Source organism: Ornithorhynchus anatinus, chromosome 3, assembly GCF_004115215.2.
Source record: "Ornithorhynchus anatinus isolate Pmale09 chromosome 3, mOrnAna1.pri.v4, whole genome shotgun sequence".
NCBI classification, from domain to species: domain Eukaryota; kingdom Metazoa; phylum Chordata; class Mammalia; order Monotremata; family Ornithorhynchidae; genus Ornithorhynchus; species Ornithorhynchus anatinus.
Window position 1 is genome coordinate 22,807,359 of NC_041730.1, and position 9,103 is coordinate 22,816,461.

The window sequence follows — 9,103 nt, forward strand, 5'->3', positions numbered from 1 at the left end:
TGTGTGATCCCTTCATGAAATTGAGAATAAAACCCTTGTTTCCCACCTTTGTGTTAATCTCAAGAATTTTCTCCAGGCTGCTCACAGACATCCTCTCCATGCTATTTCCCGCATTTTGGAGAAGGGAAAATTGCATTTCAAAGAAAAGAAGTGCCTTAGCCAGGGTAGCAGTGATGGACCATGAGAAATATTGATTTAAATTACAGATATGTTCGTAAGAGTGGGGAAGATGGGGTGAGCAAGGGGTTTGGTGTGTTTCAAGAAGGGATTGAGTAAGGTCACAGAGTAAGTTAGTGGCCAAACTAAGAGCTGAGAGAACAAAGCCTTCTGAACTCCAACCTCAGAGTGACATCCCTTTCAGACAAAAAGAAACCAAAACAAGCATCCTAATTGGATAATAATGCTAATATTGATGATAGTATTTGTTAAGTGTTTACTATGTGCCAAGTACTGCTCTAAGGGTAGATACAAGGTAATCAGGTTGTGCCACTTGGGGCTCACAGTCTTAATCCCCATTTTACAGATGAGGTAACTGAGGCACAGATAAATCAACTGGCTTGCCCAAGGTCGCAAAGCAGGCACACACAGTGGTGGAACCAGGATTAGAACCCATGCCCTCTGACTCCCAAGCCCATGCTCTTTCCACTAAGCCACACTGCTTCTCGTTGGATGGGGAATGTGACGCAGAGATAGAGTGGGACGAATAGTCCCAGAGAACAGGAAGGGAGAAGTGGTCAGAATTTCAGGGAGCTCCACAGCTTTTGTGTTGGGAGGGATGAAGATCAGTTTCTTCATCTGTAATTCCTGTTTTCCTTTCCTCTAGACTGTGAGCCCCATAAGGGACAAGGACAGTGTCTGCTCTGATTATCTTGTTTCTTCTCCAGTGCTCAACCCAGCATTTGGCTCATAGTGAGTGTTTTACAAATGCCAAAATTATTAGTAGTAAGAAAAGGCATTTCCTAGGAGCTCAGATATAAGACATCTTCTTGGTGGGGATAGGGAGAAAATGCCACATGTCCTCAGTGGGCAGGAAGACAGGGAAATCCAGCAAGGTCACTTGAACTCGTGGGCGAAGGGGGCAACTCTATGGGCTTCTCAGGCTCTCCCTATGCCCTCTGCAGCACTCCCTACTGAGTTCTTCCTGACAGCTTCTCTTCCCAGCTCCCATTACTCCCCTCTGCCACAACCTTAGCTCTAGGCTGAAAATGTCCCCAAAATTTTTTTTATCCTTCAACTCTGAAGGCCCCAAGAAGGTGCATTCAAAGGAGCAGCTTTTTTTTTAGGTGGGGGAAGAGGGAATAAAAACGGAGAGACAGAGGAGGCAGGGAGGTTCAGGACAGCAAGGAAAGTATACTCTGTGCCATTCCATGAAGGCCTCTCCTGACACCCTCCCCCAACACCCCAGGCACGGTTAGTGTGACCCCCTTGGGCCTGTTCCAGAAAGTGGAGAAGCAGCACTGCTTAGTGGAAAGATCCCAGGCCTGGGAGACAGAGGACCTGGGTTTTCATCCTGGCTCTGCCACTTGTCTGCTGTGACCTTGGACAAGTCACTCAACTTCTCTGGATTTCAGTTTCGTCATCTGCAAAATGGGGATTCAATGCCTATTCTCCCTCCAACTTAGAATGTGAGCTCCATGAGGGACCTGATTATCTCATATCTATCTCAGAGTTGAGTACAGTGCTTGGCACATAGTAAGTGCTAACAAATACCATAATAATAATTATTATTATTGTTGAGGGGAGAGCAGCCCATATGGAGAAGGGAAACAGAGGACTTGAAGCAGGAGAGATAGGGAACGGAGCTAAGCTGCAGGACCAACGGGGATAGGGTCTGGATATTGAAGGGTGTTAAAAGCTAAGGCAGAAAGGAATCATTTATCCAGGGGAACGGAAGGTCGGGGGAGAGGGGCTGCGTGAGGAGAAGCTGGGAGAGGGCAACAAATAGGTATGTGATGAAACAGGTTTCTAGATGCTGAGAGGCATTTGACCCATAGAACTTTTTTCCTGAGAACAGTCATCCCAAGTGTGCTGGATGACTGAGGTTTCTCAATTTTTATAGCTCAGTCAATCAGCGGTATTTACTGAGCACGTCCTGTGTGCAGAGCACAGTACTAAATGCCTGGGAGAGTACAGAGTTAGAAGACACGTTCCCTGCCCACAAGGAGCTTACACTCTAGACGGGGAGGCAGACATTAAAATAAATTGTGGATCTGGACATAAATGCTAGATTGGAGGCTTTTGTGCCAGTTGGTAAAATGGCAGATTCTTACGCTCCCCTCTCCCCTCTGCCAGATGGAGGGAGACAGGGTGAGTCATTGGAGGTAAAGTCAGTGTTCTAGCCTTGCTCCCCCTGCGTTCTCCATCCTGAGGGCCTGGGCCTTTTCAGTTGGTCCTCCAGGTCATCAACTCCTCCTGCTCCAGGGAGTTGGCCCAGATGGCTTAATGCAGGGGGCAGTGGTCAGACTCACTCATTTCATCTAAGCCTCGGGACTGAGGAAGCAGCAGGCGCTGTCCTAAAATATTGGCTACCCCAGTCTGGCCCTAATCAGCCAAAGTGTGTGCCTCAGTGGAGTGGATAGAAGGGCTCTCAGCGGCCCCGCTTCAAGGATAGGCTCTTGGATGGGGAGAAGTGGGACCCCAGAGCCCTACCTGTGACCAGAGATCCTAGAGGGACTGCATTCACCTGCCTAAAGCAGCCTGGTACCAGCTTCTGAGCTGAGATTCAGCCACCATCCCCAGGTTCACATTTGCTGCTCTTCCTGCTCCTGGACCTTCTGGTCCCCAACAACGGCTGTCTTCCCTCCTTCAGCTATTAATAAATACTACTACTAATAATCACGTGGTATTTGTTAAGTACTTACCATGTGCCAAGCACTGTACTAAGCACTGGGGTAGGGACAAGGTCATCAAGTCCCACATGGGTCTCACAGTCTAAAGAGAAGGGAAAACAGAAACTGAATCACCATTTCGCAGATGAGGTCACTGAGGCACAGAGAAGTGAAGTGACTTGCCCAAGATCATACAGCAGACGAGTGGTGGAGTCAGGATTAGAACCCATGTCCTCTGACATCCAGGCCAGTGCTCTTTCCACTAGGCCATGCTGCTTCTCGAGGATGGGAAGCTTTTTCTCTCTTCCCCCACCTCCTTGACCTCTGCCTCTTCTAATCATCACTGACAACAGATCTTCCCCGATTAAGCAGACATGGTATTCATGGCAGTGAACCTGGCACCGTCAGGCTTTTCAGGATGTGAGGAACACCCGCTTCTTGCCAGTGAGTGTGTCTGTGCCTTGGGGAAGATCCTTTAATGGTGTGTGCCCACTGGATTGAATCCTCCAGGGAGCTGGGGCCAGGATAGGCACAGCTCTGCTCCCAGGCTCCTCGGGGCCTTAGGCACTCTTAGGAAGGAAGCAAGAGACCAGACTGGAGATTTCCTTTTTCTAAAGCGAAGCCCTTGGCCAGCAGCCAGCCACCTCGCCCCCGTCGGCCTGCATAGGATTGTCTGAGGGCATTCTGCAGACATATGTTGGCCCCTGCTGTTACGTCTCCTCCTTCCATCCGAACCCAACCCAGAGGCCCCGAGAGCCCATCAGAGCACCCCAGCCAGGGGTTTTGGGGGTTCGGATCCAGCCAGTCGCACCATCCTGCTACTGATGCAGTCTCCTCAATTAGGCAGGGATGGGGTTTTGGCCCCTGATCCAGATCCCTAAACTTCTCTCCGATCTGTCCTGCCCCACTAAAGTGGCTGAGCTACATCTTGGCTTCCCTCAGCTGGCCAAGGCAGGGATATTTTCCCACGGGGCCTGTGGGAGTGCTGACAGAGCAGATTCCAGCTTGGCTGGGGTAACCTGCCCTCCATTTGGGCCTGCTTCTCTCACCATAGAAACAGCCCTAATTAGGCCCCGTGAATGATCCAAGATGATCATTTTAATTGCAATAAATGATCCTGTTAAGCTGTCCCACCCGGCCCCCAGTTCCCAGTCAGTTTCCCGTCACATCACCTCTAAAAATTTCATCACATCGTACTTTTAGATCAAATGAGATGGCTACAGCCCAGATCCAAGCTCCTTCTGGCCTACCGGTCGGTTCCTCTCCTGCAGCTAGTTATCACCTTCACCGTGTGGGGCCCTCAACTACTGTAAACTTGGGGGCTCCCTGGTCCCACCTGGCATATTAAGAAGCACCAGGGCCTAATGGATAAGGCACAAGCCTGGGAGTCATAAGGACCTGTGTTCAAATTCTGCCTCCTTCACTTGTCTGTTGTGAGACCTTGGGAAAGTCACTTAGATTTTCTGTGCCTCAGTTCCCTCATTTCTTAAATGGAGATTAAGTCGGTGAGCTCCATGTGGGACAGGGACTCTGTCCAACCCAATTTGTTTGTATCCACCCCTGTGTTTAATACAGTGCCTGGCACATAGTAAGCACTTAACAAATACTACTATTATTATTATTATTATTCTGAGAAGATCTATTATGTTGTGCTCAGGCAGTGGAGCTACCAACTTTCTAGTCCTCTCTGCAACTGACTCTTGGACAAGCTTTTGAGTAAAGCAGTCTACTAATAGAGATCATATTGAGTAGGTAGATTTTTAAATCAATTGATTAATGCTGGTATTTGTTAAGCGCTTACTAAGTGCAGAACACTGTTCTAAGCGCTGAGGTAGATACAGGGTAATCAAGTTGTCCCACGTGAGGCTCACAGTCAATCCCCATTTTACAGAGGAGGGAACTTAGGCCCAGAGAAGTTAAGTGACTTGCCCACAGTCACACAGCTGACAAGTGGCGGAGCTGGGATTCGAACCCATGACCTCTGACTCCCAAGATCGGGCTCTTTCCACTGAGCCACGCTGCTTCCCATCAATCAGTCACATCTATTGAGTGCTTACTGAGTGCAGAGCACTGTACTAGGCTCTTGGGAGAGTACCATATAATAGAGTTGGTTATACACATTCCCTGACCATGACAAGCTTGCAGTCTAGAGGGGGAGATAATATGAATAAATATGTTTTAAGGCAGGAGGAGATGAAGAGACAACATGACAAGGTATAAAGAGAACTGGGCTGGAAATCAGGGCAGCTTATTCTCTGCATGACCATGGGCATGGCACTTAATCTCTTTGGATCTCAATTTTCCCACCTACAAACGGAGGCTGTTATAATTCCTGCCCTTACCTGGCTCACAGGGATTTTGTCAAATGAAATGAGATTCTCCATGTGGAAGTGCTTTGAGTTCTTGTGAAGATGGCTTCTCAAGAAATCCAAGGTAGTAAGTTGTTTTTTTTTCTTAAAGAAAGTATCTTTGAGAAGTTGCTAAATCCTGGGACCTGCCCAGGGACAGGTATTTTGGATTAACTTGTCCTAAATGTCAGTTCTGTTGGAATCCCATTCTCAACACGGTGGGTTCCTGACCAGGATTCCCCGTGGTCTTCCTGCAGAAGACTCCAGCTAGGTTCAAATTCGGAATTTAGTCTATATCACATACTCTGCTGAACTCTAAATAACCCTAGCGCCAGCTAAATTTTCCCAGTTCTCCCTCTCAGTTTTGTAAGGTTTTGTAAGGTTTCTTCTGAAGAAGAAGGCCTAAAGGATATTTTTTTCTCCATTCCAAACGGGACCCTTGGGAAGGCCTGGCTGGCATTTGAACCTTAAAGCCTGTTGCCATCAGCTCTGTGGCTTCTCCATAGCCATGGCAACATGAAACTATGAAACAATTAGGCAAACGAGGGGACCAAAGAGACTCACGAATCTGAGACAGAGAGAGGAAAAGTTTCTGGATCCAGCTTCTATAGAGACTGACTAACTTTCCCAGGGTTATGTTCCAGCTTCCTGCCTCTGACCTCTTCTTCCGCTAGAGGAATTTTAGCCAGGGGCCAAGTTTCTCCTGCCAAGCCCCCTGGCCACCCTGATGTGTCAGGGCAGGAGAGAGGATGTATCAGTTAAAAATCAAACTTTTCCCTGGCTCCTCTGCTTCTTCTCCCTTCTTACCTGCCCAGAAGTGGCAGACAGAGAGATCTGGGAGAAAAGAGCAAGACCATGGCTTCTCTGATAAGGAGGGAAGCGGCATGGGCAAGTGGAAAGAGCATGCGCCTGGGATTCAGAGGGCCTGAGTTCTAATCCTGGCTCTGCCCCTTGTCTGCTGTGTCATCTTGGGCAAATCATTTAAATTCTTCATGTCTCAGTTACCTCCTGAGTCTGTGAGCCCTATGTGGTACATGGACTGTGTTCAACCTGATTGGCTTACATTCATTCATTCATTCAATAGTATTTATTGAGCGCTTACTATGTGCAGAGCACTGTACTAAGCGCTTGGGATGAACAAGTCGGCAACAGATAGAGACAGTCCCTGCCGTTTGACGGGCTTACAGTCTCACATCTACCCCAGTGCTTAGAACAGTGCCTGGCGCATAGTAAGTGCTTAACAAATACCATTAAAAAAAAAAGAAGGCATCAAAATGGGGTTAAGATTCCTGTTCTCTTTCCTCCTTGGATCATGAGCCTCATGTAGGACAGAGACTGTGTTTCATTTCCTTATTCTTTATCTACTCCAGGGCCTAATACCATGCTCTTAATAATAATAATAATGATAATAATAATAATATTTGTTAAGTACTTTCTATGGGCCAAGCACTGTACAAAGTACTAGGGTGGATACAAGTAAATAAGGTTGGACAAAGTCCCTGTGCCATTTTGGGCTCACAGCCTCAATCCCCATTTTGAGGCACAGAGAAGTGAAGTGACTTGCCCAGAATCACACAGCAGACATGTGGAGGAGCCAGAATTAGAACCCATGACCTTCTGACTCCCAGGCCCGTGCTCTAACCTCTTCACCATGCGGCCTCTTTTCACCCAGTAAGTGCTCAATAAATATGATTGACTGTCACATAGTTAGAGCTTACCAGATGCCACAGTTAACATTACTGTTATTATTGAGACCAAGCTCCCTTTCTGCCCAGGCAGAATATTTGAATCGGAAGATATGCTGTGTCTAGGACTTTGGGGTGGGGTCTTTCACTGGTGCTCAAGCTCACTGGAGCCTTGCTGGGGCCCCTGGGTTTTGAATTTTGGGGAATCTCCAAGCTTCCCTCCTCCAGTGTCCTGCTATCTTGTAAATGTCCCCTCTGAGGCATGGGAAAATGAGGGCAATGTGGCAGATCTTAAATCAAAGCTGGGGCCATCAATCTCCCTGTGCAGAGTGAAATAAATGAGGTGGGTGGCACGAACAGCAGCAGTCTCGGACAGGCAAGAGATATTAAAAAACAGTAATCGCAAGGTGGGGGGGAAAGCCACCCCCACCTAACAAATTTACAAAGCTGCCTGGGAATTGGTGTGCAAGGGGAAAGAATTGGGAGATACAAAACTCTTTTTAAAACCACCCAGAGTGATGGTGTTCTTCCGTGTGGGGAAATTGGAAATAAATAAGGTCCCGAATTTTGATGGACAATTTTCAGGCTACAGATTCTTCTCACCTACCTAATCCCTCATGTCCCATGTGGGACAGGGACTATGTCCAACCTGATTAACTTGTATCAACCCCAATGCTTAGAACAGTGCTTGATATGTAGCAAGCACTTAAGAAATGCCATATAAATAAATGCCAGCAAGAGTTCTTTTTCCCCAGTGCCTTCTTTCTCTACTAGCAATGGTCTCTTCTGAGTGGTTACTGACTGCAATGTATTAATAATGTTGGTATTTGTTAAGCGCTTACTATGTGCAGGGCACTGTTCTAAGCGCTGGGGGAGATACAGGGTAATCAGGTTGTCCCACGTGAGGCTCCCAGTTATCCCCATTTTACAGATGAGGTAACTGAGGCACAGAGAAGTGAAGTGACTTGCCCACAGTCACACAGCTGACGAGTGGCAGAGCCGGGGGTCGAACTCATGACCTCTGGCTCCCAAGCCCAGGCTCTTTCCACCGAGCCACGCTACGGGCTCGGGGTAGCTCGACAGGAGCCGACAGATCCCCCTGCTCACAGGGAGCTTTCTCTCTATACCTCCTCCCTAAGAGTTCCCCATCTGAGATCCTGCAAGAGAGCTCCCTCAGTTCAAACTCTGATTACCCTGGCCTGCTGAGAACTCTGGAGGGAGTGAGAAGTAGGTGAAAGATTGTATTATTCCTGACTCCGGCTGTTCAAGTCTGGATCCCACAGAGAGAAAATAGGACTTTGAAATCTGAAGACACGGCTTCCAAAACATTGATATCTGGCGTTATTGATCAGGACCTCAAAATGCTGGGATTCTTCAAGGTGGAATATGGGATAGAATGACTCAAAGATGTGGACCTGATGTCTTTTGAACTAAGACTCCTGCTCTGTAGCTGTTTTGAAAATCCTAGGGCTTTGAGGAGTGGGAGAAGTGGGAAGTGATAGGTGATAGATATAAGAAGGAGATTGCATTTTAAATAAGCAATTGCAATATCATTTATGTCTTTTCTTGCCATAGTAATCAGGGGACCAGGGCAGAAATCTGGGGACAATGAACGTACCATTAAATTCAATTAGAACAGTCTTAAAGTAAGGGAAACAGGGTGTTTTGAGCCATCTGGCCAGGTGGTGTCATACCTCTGCCATCCCAGGCCTTGTCTGTGGACCGCTTACAGACCAAATTAGCGAGGTACACAGTCATAGAATGCCGAAGAGAAACCCAGAGAACTGGGGTCTCTTATGGGCTAGTTCCCAGAGCTTCTTAGGAAGATTGTTTTCTGGGACCAGGCCGTTATGTTCGGTGAGAGGGTTGTTCAAAACTTTTTCCCTTCCTCTGTTTGATCTGCCTTGGAGGAGAGAGAGTGAGAGAGAGAGAGAGAAAGGAGGTAGAGAGAGAGAAGAAGAAAGTGAGAAGCAGAAAAGAAGTGAGAAGAGAGGGAGAGCCAAGAGAGATGAGAGAGGGAAAGAGAAAGGGAGAGGTGGAAGAGAAAGAGGGAGAGAGAGAGAGAGACAGAAGAGAGAAAAGGAGAGGGAGGAGTGATGAGAGAGAAGGCAAGGAGAAAGACAGAGAAGGAGAGGGAGGAGAGATAATAACGATGGTATTTGTTAAGCACTTATAATGTGCCAAAACTGTTCTAAGCACTGGAGCACTGTTTATTCATTCAATCGTATTTAAGTGCTTACTG